The sequence below is a fragment of the Salmo salar genome, chromosome 18 (assembly GCF_965601325.2).
Source record: "Salmo salar chromosome 18, fSalSal1, whole genome shotgun sequence".
Taxonomy (NCBI): Eukaryota; Metazoa; Chordata; class Actinopteri; order Salmoniformes; family Salmonidae; genus Salmo; species Salmo salar.
This window is the reverse complement of record NC_138308.1, coordinates 58,329,841-58,342,388: the sequence shown is the minus strand read 5'-3', so window position 1 is coordinate 58,342,388 and position 12,548 is coordinate 58,329,841. Positions and strand designations below refer to the sequence as shown.

The window sequence follows — 12,548 nt, the reverse complement described above, 5'->3', positions numbered from 1 at the left end:
TTACTCCAGTCCAGAGAATTATTAGGATAATGGTGCTGATAGACAGGTCTATATCCCCATTAGTTAGTCCAGAGAGCTAGTAGGATAATGGTGCTAACAGACCAGTCTATATCCCCATTAGTTAGTCCAGTCCAGACCAGAGAGGTAGCAGGATAATGGTGCTGATAGACAGGTCTATATCCCCATTAGTTAGTCCAGACCAGACCAGAGAGGTAGTAGGATAATGGTGCTGACAGACAGGTATATATCCCCATTAGTTAGTCCAGACCAGAGAGGTAGTAGGATAATGGTGCTGACAGACAGGTCTATATCCCCATTAGTTAGTCCAGTCCAGACCAGAGAGGTAGTAGGATAATGGTGCTGATAGACAGGTCTATATCCCCATTAGTTAGTCCAGACCAGACCAGAGAGGTAGCAGGATAATGGTGTTGACAGACAGGTATATATCCCCATTAGTTAGACCAGACCAGAGAGGTAGTAGGATAATGGTGCTGATAGGCAGGTCTATATCCCCATTAGTTAGTCCAGACCAGACCAGAGAGGTAGTAGGATAACGGTGCTGACAGACAGGTCTATATCCCCATTAGTTAGTCCAGACCAGAGAGCTAGTAGGATAATGGTGCTGACAGACAGGTCTATATCCCCATTAGTTAGTCCAGACCAGACCAGAGAGGTATTAGGATAATGGTGCTGATAGACAGGTCTGTATCCCCATTAGTTAGTCCACACCAGACCAGAGAGGTAGTAGGATAATGGATAAGTTAGTCCCCGTAGCTCAGTTGGTAGAGCATGGTGTTTGCAACGCCAGGGTTGTGGGTTCGATTCCCACGGGGGGCCAAGTACAAAAAGAAGAAAAAAAAAATTGTATGAAATGAAAATGAAATGTATGCATTCACTACTGTAAGTCGCTCTGGATAAGAGCGTCTGCTAAATGACTAAAATGTAAAATGTAAATGTAAATGGTGCTGATAGACAGGTCTATATCCCCATTAGTTAGTCCAGACCAGACCAGAGAGGTAGTAGGATAATGGTGCTGATAGACAGGTCTATATCCCCATTAGTTAGTCCAGACCAGAGAGGTAGCAGGATAATGGTGCTGATAGAATGATCTATATCCCCATTAGTTAGTCCAGTCCAGACCAGAGAGGTAGTAGGATAATGGTGCTAACAGACAGGTCTATATCCCCATTAGTTAGTCAAGTCCAGACCAGAGAGGTAGCAGGATAATGGTGCTGATAGACAGGTCTATATCCCCATTAGTTAGTCCAGACCAGACCAGAGAGGTAGTAGGATAATGGTGCTGACAGACAGGTATATATCCCCATTAGTTAGTCCAGACCAGAGAGGTAGTAGGATAATGGTGCTGACAGACAGGTCTATATCCCCATTAGTTAGTCCAGTTATCCCCATTAGTTAGCTAGTAGGTCAGGTCTATATCTAGTAGGTCAGGTCTATATCCCCATTAGTTAGTCCAGACCAGAGAGGTAGAAGGATAATGGTGCTGATAGACAGGTCTATATCCCCATTAGTTAGTCCAGACCAGAGAGGTAGTAGGATAATGGTGCTGACAGACAGGTCTATATCCCCATTAGTTAGTCCAGACCAGAGAGGTAGCAGGATAATGGTGCTGATAGGCAGGTCTATAACCCCATTAGTTAGTCCAGACCAGACCAGAGAGGTAGTAGGATAACGGTGCTGACAGACAGGTCTATATCCCCATTAGTTAGTCCAGACCAGACCAGAGAGGTATTAGGATAATGGTGCTGATAGACAGGTCTATATCCCCATTAATTAGTCCAGACCAGACCAGAGAGGTATTAGGATAATGGTGCTGATAGACAGGTCTATATCCCCATTAGTTAGTCCAGACCAGAGAGGTAGTAGGATAATGGTGCTGATAGACAGGTCGAATATCCCCATTAGTTAGTCCAGACCAGAGAGGTAGCAGGATAATGGTGCTGATAGATAGATCTATATCCCCATTAGTTAGTCCAGTCCAGACCAGAGAGGTAGTAGGATAATGGTGCTAACAGACCGGTCTATATCCCCATTAGTTAGTCCAGTCCAGACCAGAGAGGTAGCAGGATAATGGTGCTGATAGACAGGTCTATATCCCCATTAGTTAGTCCAGACCAGACCAGAGAGGTAGTAGGATAATGGTGCTGACAGACAGGTCTATATCCCCATTAGTTAGTCCAGACCAGACCAGAGAGGTAGCAGGATAATGGTGCTGATAGACAGGTCTATATCCCCATTAGTTAGTCCAGACCAGAGAGGTAGTAGGATATTGGTGCTGATAGACAGGTCTATAACCCCATTAGTTAGTCCAGACCAGAGAGGTAGCAGGATAATGATGCTGATAGACAGGTCTATATCCCCATTAGTTAGTCCAGTCCAGACCAGAGAGGTAGTAGGATAATGGTGCTAACAGACAGGTCTATATCCCCATTAGTTAGTCCAGTCCAGACCAGAGAGGTAGTAGGATAATGGTGCTAACAGACAGGTCTATATCCCCATTAGTTAGTCCAGTCCAGACCAGAGAGGTAGCAGGATAATGGTGCTGATAGACAGGTCTATATCCCCATTAGTTAGTCCAGACCAGAGAGGTAGTAGGATAATGGTGCTGATAGACAGGTCTATATCCCCATTAGTTAGTCCAGACCAGAGAGGTAGTAGGATAATGGTGCTAACAGACAGGTCTATATCCCCATTAGTTAGTCCAGACCAGAGAGGTAGTAGGATAATGGTGCTGACAGACAGGTCTATATCCCCATTAGTTAGTCCAGACCAGAGGTAGTAGGATAATGGTGCTGACAGACAGGTCTATATCCCCATTAGTTAGTCCAGACCAGACCAGAGAGGTAGTAGGATAATGGTGCTGAAAACAGGTCTATATCCCCATTAGTTAGTCCAGTCCAGAGAGGTATTAGGATAATGGTGCTAACAGACAGGTCTATTTCCCCATTAGTTAGTCCAGTCCAGACCAGAGAGGTAGTAGGATAATGGTGTTGACAGGTCTATTTCCCCATTTGTCAGTCCAGTCCAGAGAGGTATTAGGATAATGGTGCTGATAGACAGGTCTATATCCCCATTAGTTACTCCAGTCCAGAGAGGTAGTAGGATAATGGTGCTGATAGACAGGTCTATATCCCCATTAGTTAGTCCAGTCCAGACCAGAGAGGTAGTAGGATAATGGTGATGACAGACAGGTCTATATCCCCATTAGTTAGTCCAGACCAGAGAGGTAGTAGGATAATGGTGCTGACAGACAGGTCTATATCCCCATTAGTTAGTCCAGACCAGAGAGGTAGTAGGATAATGGTGCTGACAGACAGGTCTATATCCCCATTAGTTAGTCCAGTCCAAAACCAGAGAGGTAGTAGGATAATGGTGCTAACAGACAGGTCTATATCCCCATTAGTTAGTCCAGACCAGAGAGGTAGCAGGATAATGGTGCTGATAGGCAGGTCTATATCCCCATTAGTTAGTCCAGACCAGAGAGGTAGTAGGATAATGGTGCTGATAGACAGGTCTATATCCCCATTAGTTAGTCCAGACCAGAGATGTAGCAGGATAATGGTGCTGATAGACAGATCTATATCCCCATTAGTTAGTCCAGTCCAGACCAGAGAGGTAGTAGGATAATGGTGCTAACAGACCGGTCTATATCCCCATTAGTTAGTCCAGTCCAGACCAGAGAGGTAGCAGGATAATGGTGCTGATAGACAGGTCTATATCCCCATTAGTTAGTCCAGACCAGAGAGGTAGTAGGATAATGGTGCTGACAGACAGGTCTATATCCCCATTAGTTAGTCCAGACCAGAGAGGTAGCAGGATAATGGTGCTGATAGGCAGGTCTATAACCCCATTAGTTAGTCCAGACCAGAGAGGTAGTAGGATAACGGTAATGACAGACAGGTCTATAGCCCCATTAGTTAGTCCAGACCAGACCAGAGAGGTATTAGGATAATGGTGCTGATAGACAGGTCTATATCCCCATTAGTTAGTCCAGACCAGAGAGGTAGTAGGATAATGGTGCTGATAGACAGGTCTATATCCCCATTAGTTAGTCCAGACCAGAGAGGTAGCAGGATAATGGTGCTGATAGACAGATCTATATCCCCATTAGTTAGTCCAGTCCAGACCAGAGAGGTAGTAGGATAATGGTGCTATAAGACCGGTCTATATCCCCATTAGTTAGTCCAGTCCAGACCAGAGAGGTAGCAGGATAATGGTGCTGATAGACAGGTCTATATCCCCATTAGTTAGTCCAGACCAGACCAGAGAGGTAGTAGGATAATGGTGCTGACAGACAGGTATATATCCCCATTAGTTAGTCCAGAACAGAGAGGTAGTAGGATAATGGTGCTGACAGACATGTCTATATCCCCATTAGTTAGTCCAGTCCAGACCAGAGAGGTAGTAGGAAAATGGTGCTGATAGACAGGTCTATATCCCCATTAGTTAGTCCAGACCAGACCAGAGAGGTAGTAGGATAATGGTGCTGATAGACAGGTCTATATCCCCATTAGTTAGTCCAGACCAGACCAGAGAGGTAGAAGGATAATGGTGCTGACAGACCGGTATATATCCCCATTAGTTAGTCCAGACCAGAGAGGTAGTAGGATAATGGTGCATACAGACAGGTCAATATCCCCATTAGTTAGTCCAGTCCAGACCAGAGAGGTAGTAGGATAATGGTGCTGATAGACAGGTCTAAATCCCCATTAGTTAGTCCAGACCAGACCAGAGAGGTAGTAGGATAATGGTGCTGATAGAAAGGTATATATCCCCATTAGTTAGTCCAGACCAGAGAGGTAGCAGGATAATGGTGCTGATAGAAAGGTCTATATCCCCATTAGTTAGTCCAGACCAGAGAGGTAGTAGGATAATGGTGCTGATAGACAGGTCTTTATCCCCATTAGTTAGTCCAGACCAAAGAGGTTGCAGGATAATGGTGCTGATAGACAGGTCTATATCCCCATTAGTTAGTCCAGACCAGACCAGAGAGGTAGTAGGATAATGGTGCTGACAGACAGGTATATATCCCCATTAGTTAGTCCAGACCAGAGAGGTAGTAGGATAATGGTGCTGACAGACAGGTCTATATCCCCATTAGTTAGTCCAGTCCAGACCAGAGAGGTAGTAGGATAATGGTGCTGATAGACAGGTCTAAATCCCCATTAGTTAGTCCAGACCAGACCAGAGAGGTAGTAGGATAATGGTGCTGATAGAAAGGTCTATATCCCCATTAGTTAGTCCAGACCAGAGAGGTAGCAGGATAAAGGTGCTGTCAGACAGGTCTATATCCCCATTAGTTAGTCCAGACCAGAGAGGTAGTAGGATAATGGTGCTGATAGACAGGTCTTTATCCCCATTAGTTAGTCCAGACCAGAGAGGTAGCAGGATAATGGTGCTGATAGACAGGTCTATATCCCCATTAGTTAGTCCAGACCAGACCAGAGGTAGTAGGATAATGGTGCTGACAGACAGGTCTATATCCCCATTAGTTAGTCCAGTCCAGACCAGAGAGGTATTAGGATAATGGTGCTAACAGACAGGTCTATTTCCCCTTTAGTTAGTCCAGTCCAGACCAGAGAGGTAGTAGGATAATGGTGTTGACAGGTCTATTTCCCCATTAGTCAGTCCAGTCCATAGAGGTATTAGGATAATGGTGCTGATAGACAGGTCTATATCCCCATTAGTTAGTCCAGTCCAGACCAGAGAGGTAGTAGGATAATGGTGCTAACTGACCGGTCTATATCCCCATTAGTTAGTCCAGTCCAGACCAGAGAGGTAGCAGGATAATGGTGCTGATAGACAGGTCTATATCCCCATTAGTTAGTCCAGACCAGAGAGGTAGTAGGATAATGGTGCTGACAGACAGGTCTATATCCCCATTAGTTAGTCCAGACCAGAGAGGTAGCAGGATAATGGTGCTGATAGGCAGGTCTATAACCCCATTAGTTAGTCCAGACCAGAGAGGTAGTAGGATAACGGTAATGACAGACAGGTCTATATCCCCATTAGTTAGTCCAGACCAGACCAGAGAGGTATTAGGATAATGGTGCTGATAGACAGGTCTATATCCCCATTAGTTAGTCCAGACCAGAGAGGTAGTAGGATAATGGTGCTGATAGACAGGTCTATATCCCCATTAGTTAGTCCAGACCAGAGAGGTAGTAGGATAATGGTGCTGATAGACAGGTCTTTATCCCCATTAGTTAGTCCAGACCAGAGAGGTAGCAGAATAATGGTGCTGATAGACAGATCTATATCCCCATTAGTTAGTCCAGTCCAGACCAGAGAGGTAGTAGGATAATGGTGCTGACAGACAGGTATATATCCCCATTAGTTAGTCCAGACCAGAGAGGTAGTAGGATAATGGTGCTGACAGACAGGTCTATATCCCCATTAGTTAGTCCAGTCCAGACCAGAGAGGTAGTAGGATAATGGTGCTGATAGACAGGTCTAAATCCCCATTAGTTAGTCCAGACCAGACCAGAGAGGTAGTAGGATAATGGTGCTGACAGACAGGTCTATATCCCCATTAGTTAGTCCAGAGAGGTAGTAGGATAATGGTGCTGACAGACATGTCTATATCCCCATTAGTTAGTCCAGACCAGACCAGAGGTAGTAGGATAATGGTGCTGACAGACAGGTCTATATCCCCATTAGTTAGTCCAGACCAGAGAGGTAGTAGGATAATGGTGCTGATAGACAGGTCTATATCCCCATTAGTTAGTCCAGTCCAGACCAGAGAGGTAGTAGGATAATGGTGCTGATAGACAGGTCTATATCCCCATTAGTTAGTCCAGACCAGACCAGAGAGGTAGCAGGATAATGGTGTTGACAGACAGGTATATATCCCCATTAGTTAGACCAGACCAGAGAGGTAGTAGGATAATGGTGCTGATAGGCAGGTCTATATCCCCATTAGTTAGTCCAGACCAGACCAGAGAGGTAGTAGGATAACGGTGCTGACAGACAGGTCTATATCCCCATTAGTTAGTCCAGACCAGAGAGCTAGTAGGATAATGGTGCTGACAGACAGGTCTATATCCCCATTAGTTAGTCCAGACCAGACCAGAGAGGTATTAGGATAATGGTGCTGATAGACAGGTCTGTATCCCCATTAGTTAGTCCACACCAGACCAGAGAGGTAGTAGGATAATGGATAAGTTAGTCCCCGTAGCTCAGTTGGTAGAGCATGGTGTTTGCAACGCCAGGGTTGTGGGTTCGATTCCCACGGGGGGCCAAGTACAAAAAGAAGAAAAAAAAAATTGTATGAAATGAAAATGAAATGTATGCATTCACTACTGTAAGTCGCTCTGGATAAGAGCGTCTGCTAAATGACTAAAATGTAAAATGTAAATGTAAATGGTGCTGATAGACAGGTCTATATCCCCATTAGTTAGTCCAGACCAGACCAGAGAGGTAGTAGGATAATGGTGCTGATAGACAGGTCTATATCCCCATTAGTTAGTCCAGACCAGAGAGGTAGCAGGATAATGGTGCTGATAGAATGATCTATATCCCCATTAGTTAGTCCAGTCCAGACCAGAGAGGTAGTAGGATAATGGTGCTAACAGACAGGTCTATATCCCCATTAGTTAGTCAAGTCCAGACCAGAGAGGTAGCAGGATAATGGTGCTGATAGACAGGTCTATATCCCCATTAGTTAGTCCAGACCAGACCAGAGAGGTAGTAGGATAATGGTGCTGACAGACAGGTATATATCCCCATTAGTTAGTCCAGACCAGAGAGGTAGTAGGATAATGGTGCTGACAGACAGGTCTATATCCCCATTAGTTAGTCCAGTTATCCCCATTAGTTAGCTAGTAGGTCAGGTCTATATCTAGTAGGTCAGGTCTATATCCCCATTAGTTAGTCCAGACCAGAGAGGTAGAAGGATAATGGTGCTGATAGACAGGTCTATATCCCCATTAGTTAGTCCAGACCAGAGAGGTAGTAGGATAATGGTGCTGACAGACAGGTCTATATCCCCATTAGTTAGTCCAGACCAGAGAGGTAGAAGGATAATGGTGCTGATAGACAGGTCTATATCCCCATTAGTTAGTCCAGACCAGAGAGGTAGTAGGATAATGGTGCTGATAGACAGGTCTATATCCCCATTAGTTAGTCCAGACCAGAGAGGTAGTAGGATAATGGTGCTGATAGACAGGTCTATATGCCTATTAGTTAGTCCAGTCCAGACCAGAGAGGTAGCAGGATAATGGTGCTGATAGACAGGTCTATATCCCCATTAGTTAGTCCAGACCAGAGAGGTAGTAGGATAATGGTGCTGATAGACAGGTCTATATACCCATTAGTTAGTCCAGTCCAGACCAGAGAGGTAGTAGGATAATGGTGCTGACAGACAGGTCTATATCCCCATTAGTTAGTCCAGACCAGAGAGGTAGTAGGATAATGGTGCTGACAGACAGGTCTATATCCCCATTATTTAGTCCAGACCAGACCAGAGGTAGTAGGATAATGGTGCTGACAGACAGGTCTATATCCCCATTAGTTAGTCCAGACCAGAGAGGTAGAAGGATAATGGTGCTGATAGACAGGTCTATATCCCCATTAGTTAGTCCAGACCAGAGAGGTAGTAGGATAATGGTGCTGATAGACAGGTCTATATCCCCATTAGTTAGTCCAGACCAGAGAGGTAGTAGGATAATGGTGCTGATAGACAGGTCTATATGCCTATTAGTTAGTCCAGTCCAGACCAGAGAGGTAGTAGGATAATGGTGCTGATAGACAGGTCTATATACCCATTAGTTAGTCCAGTCCAGACCAGAGAGGTAGTAGGATAATGGTGCTGACAGACAGGTCTATATCCCCATTAGTTAGTCCAGACCAGAGAGGTAGTAGGATAATGGTGCTGACAGACATGTCTATATCCCCATTAGTTAGTCCAGACCAGAGAGGTAGAAGGATAATGGTGCTGATAGACAGGTCTATATCCCCATTAGTTAGTCCAGACCAGAGAGGTAGTAGGATAATGGTGCTGATAGACAGGTCTATATCCCCATTAGTTAGTCCAGACCAGAGAGGTAGTAGGATAATGGTGCTGATAGACAGGTCTATATGCCTATTAGTTAGTCCAGTCCAGACCAGAGAGGTAGTAGGATAATGGTGCTGATAGACAGGTCTATATACCCATTAGTTAGTCCAGTCCAGACCAGAGAGGTAGTAGGATAATGGTGCTGACAGACAGGTCTATATCCCCATTAGTTAGTCCAGACCAGAGAGGTAGTAGGATAATGGTGCTGACAGAAATGTCTATATCCCCATTAGTTAGTCCAGACCAGACCAGAGGTAGTAGGATAATGGTGCTGACAGACAGGTCTATATCCCCATTAGTTAGTCCAGACCAGAGAGGTAGAAGGATAATGGTGCTGATAGACAGGTCTATATCCCCATTAGTTAGTCCAGACCAGAGAGGTAGTAGGATAATGGTGCTGATAGACAGGTCTATATCCCCATTAGTTAGTCCAGACCAGAGAGGTAGCAGGATAATGGTGCTGATAGACAGGTCTATATCCCCATTAGTTAGTCCAGACCAGAGAGGTAGTAGGATAATGGTGCTGACAGACAGGTATATATCCCCATTAGTTAGTCCAGACCAGAGAGGTAGTAGGATAATGGTGCTGACAGACAGGTCTATATCCCCATTAGTTAGTCCAGTCCAGACCAGAGAGGTAGTAGGATAATGGTGCTGATAGACAGGTCTATATCCCCATTAGTTAGTCCAGTCCAGACCAGAGAGGTAGCAGGATAATGGTGCTGATAGACAGGTCTATATCCCCATTAGTTAGTCCAGACCAGAGAGGTAGTAGGATAATGGTGCTGATAGACAGGTCTATATACCCATTAGTTAGTCCAGTCCAGACCAGAGAGGTAGTAGGATAATGGTGCTGACAGACAGGTCTATATCCCCATTAGTTAGTCCAGACCAGAGAGGTAGTAGGATAATGGTGCTGACAGACAGGTCTATATCCCCATTATTTAGTCCAGACCAGACCAGAGGTAGTAGGATAATGGTGCTGACAGACAGGTCTATATCCCCATTAGTTAGTCCAGACCAGAGAGGTAGAAGGATAATGGTGCTGATAGACAGGTCTATATCCCCATTAGTTAGTCCAGACCAGAGAGGTAGTAGGATAATGGTGCTGATAGACAGGTCTATATCCCCATTAGTTAGTCCAGACCAGAGAGGTAGTAGGATAATGGTGCTGATAGACAGGTCTATATCCCCATTAGTTAGTCCAGACCAGAGAGGTAGTAGGATAATGGTGCTGATAGACAGGTCTATATCCCCATTAGTTAGTCCAGACCAGAGAGGTAGTAGGATAATGGTGCTGATAGACAGGTCTATATGCCTATTAGTTAGTCCAGTCCAGACCAGAGAGGTAGTAGGATAATGGTGCTGATAGACAGGTCTATATACCCATTAGTTAGTCCAGTCCAGACCAGAGAGATAGTAGGATAATGGTGCTGACAGACAGGTCTATATCCCCATTAGTTAGTCCAGACCAGAGAGGTAGTAGGATAATGGTGCTGACAGACATGTCTATATCCCCATTAGTTAGTCCAGACCAGACCAGAGGTAGTAGGATAATGGTGCTGACAGACAGGTCTATATCCCCATTAGTTAGTCCAGACCAGAGAGGTAGCAGGATAATGGTGCTGATAGACAGGTCTATATCCCCATTAGTTAGTCCAGACCAGAGAGGTAGTAGGATAATGGTGCTGACAGACAGGTATATATCCCCATTAGTTAGTCCAGACCAGAGGTAGTAGGATAATGGTGCTGACAGACAGGTCTATATCCCCATTAGTTAGTCCAGTCCAGACCAGAGAGGTAGTAGGATAATGGTGCTGATAGACAGGTCTATATCCCCATTAGTTAGTCCAGACCAGACCAGAGAGGTAGTAGGATAATGGTGCTGATAGAAAGGTCTATATCCCCATTAGTTAGTCCAGACCAGACCAGAGAGGTAGCAGGATAATGGTGTTGACAGACAGGTATATATCCCCATTAGTTAGACCAGACCAGAGAGGTAGTAGGATAATGGTGCTGATAGGCAGGTCTATATCCCCATTAGTTAGTCCAGACCAGACCAGAGAGGTAGTAGGATAACGGTGCTGACAGACAGGTCTATATCCCCATTAGTTAGTCCAGACCAGAGAGCTAGTAGTATAATGGTGCTGACAGACAGGTCTATATCCCCATTAGTTAGTCCAGACCAGACCAGAGAGGTATTAGGATAATGGTGATAATAGACAGGTCTGTATCCCCATTAGTTAGTCCACACCAGACCAGAGAGGTAGTAGGATAATGGTGCTGATAGACAGGTCTATATCCCCATTAGTTAGTCCAGACCAGAGAGGTAGCAGGATAATGGTGCTGATAGAATGATCTATATCCGCATTAGTTAGTCCAGTCCAGACCAGAGAGGTAGTAGGATAATGGTGCTAACAGACAGGTCTATATCCCCATTAGTTAGTCCAGTCCAGACCAGAGAGGTAGCAGGATAATGGTGCTGATAGACAGGTCTATATCCCCATTAGTTAGTCCAGACCAGACCAGAGAGGTAGTAGGATAATGGTGCTGACAGACAGGTATATATCCCCATTAGTTAGTCCAGACCAGAGAGGTAGTAGGATAATGGTGCTGACAGACAGGTCTATATCCCCATTAGTTAGTCCAGTCCAGACAGGTAGTAGGATAATGGTGCTGACAGAAAGGTCTATATCCCCATTAGTTAGTCCAGACCAGAGAGGTAGTAGGATAATGGTGCTGACAGACAGGTCTATATCTCCATTAGTTAGTCCAGACCAGACCAGCGGTAGTAGGATAATGGTGCTGACAGACAGGTCTATATCCCCATTAGTTAGTCCAGACCAGAGAGGTAGAAGGATAATGGTGCTGATAGACAGGTCTATATCCCCATTAGTTAGTCCAGACCAGAGAGGTAGTAGGATAATGGTGCTGATAGACAGGTCTATATCCCCATTAGTTAGTCCAGACCAGAGAGGTAGAAGGATAATGGTGCTGATAGACAGGTCTATATCCCCATTAGTTAGTCCAGTCCAGACCAGAGAGGTAGTAGGATAATGGTGCTGACAGACAGGTCTATATCCCCATTAGTTAGTCCAGACCAGAGAGGTAGTAGGATAATGGTGCTGACAGACAGGTCTATATCCCCATTAGTTAGTCCAGACCAGACCAGAGGTAGTAGGATAATGGTGCTGACAGACAGGTCTATATCCCCATTAGTTAGTCCAGTCCAGACCAGAGAGGTAGTAGGATAATGGTGCTGACAGACAGGTCTATATCCCCATTAGTTAGTCCAGACCAGAGAGGTAGTAGGATAATGGTGCTGACAGACAGGTCTATATCCCCATTAGTTAGTCCAGTCCAGACCAGAGAGGTAGTAGGATAATGGTGCTAACAGACAGGTCAATAATCCCCATTAGTTAGTCCAGTCCAGACCAGAGAGGTAGTAGGATAATGGTGCTGATAGACAGGTCAA

General features: G+C 45.1%; 2 non-coding genes across 2 annotated transcripts; both read left to right on the top strand.

Annotated features, from left to right (window-relative positions):
* The first annotated feature begins 764 nt into the window (after positions 1 to 764).
* Positions 765 to 837, top strand: trnaa-ugc (transfer RNA alanine (anticodon UGC)). The gene has a single exon. It is a non-coding gene; the product is annotated as a tRNA-Ala (tRNA).
* A 6,348-nt stretch (positions 838 to 7,185) lies between these two features.
* trnaa-ugc (transfer RNA alanine (anticodon UGC)) lies at positions 7,186 to 7,258 on the top strand. The gene has a single exon. It is a non-coding gene; the product is annotated as a tRNA-Ala (tRNA).
* Positions 7,259 to 12,548: the final 5,290 nt, after the last annotated feature.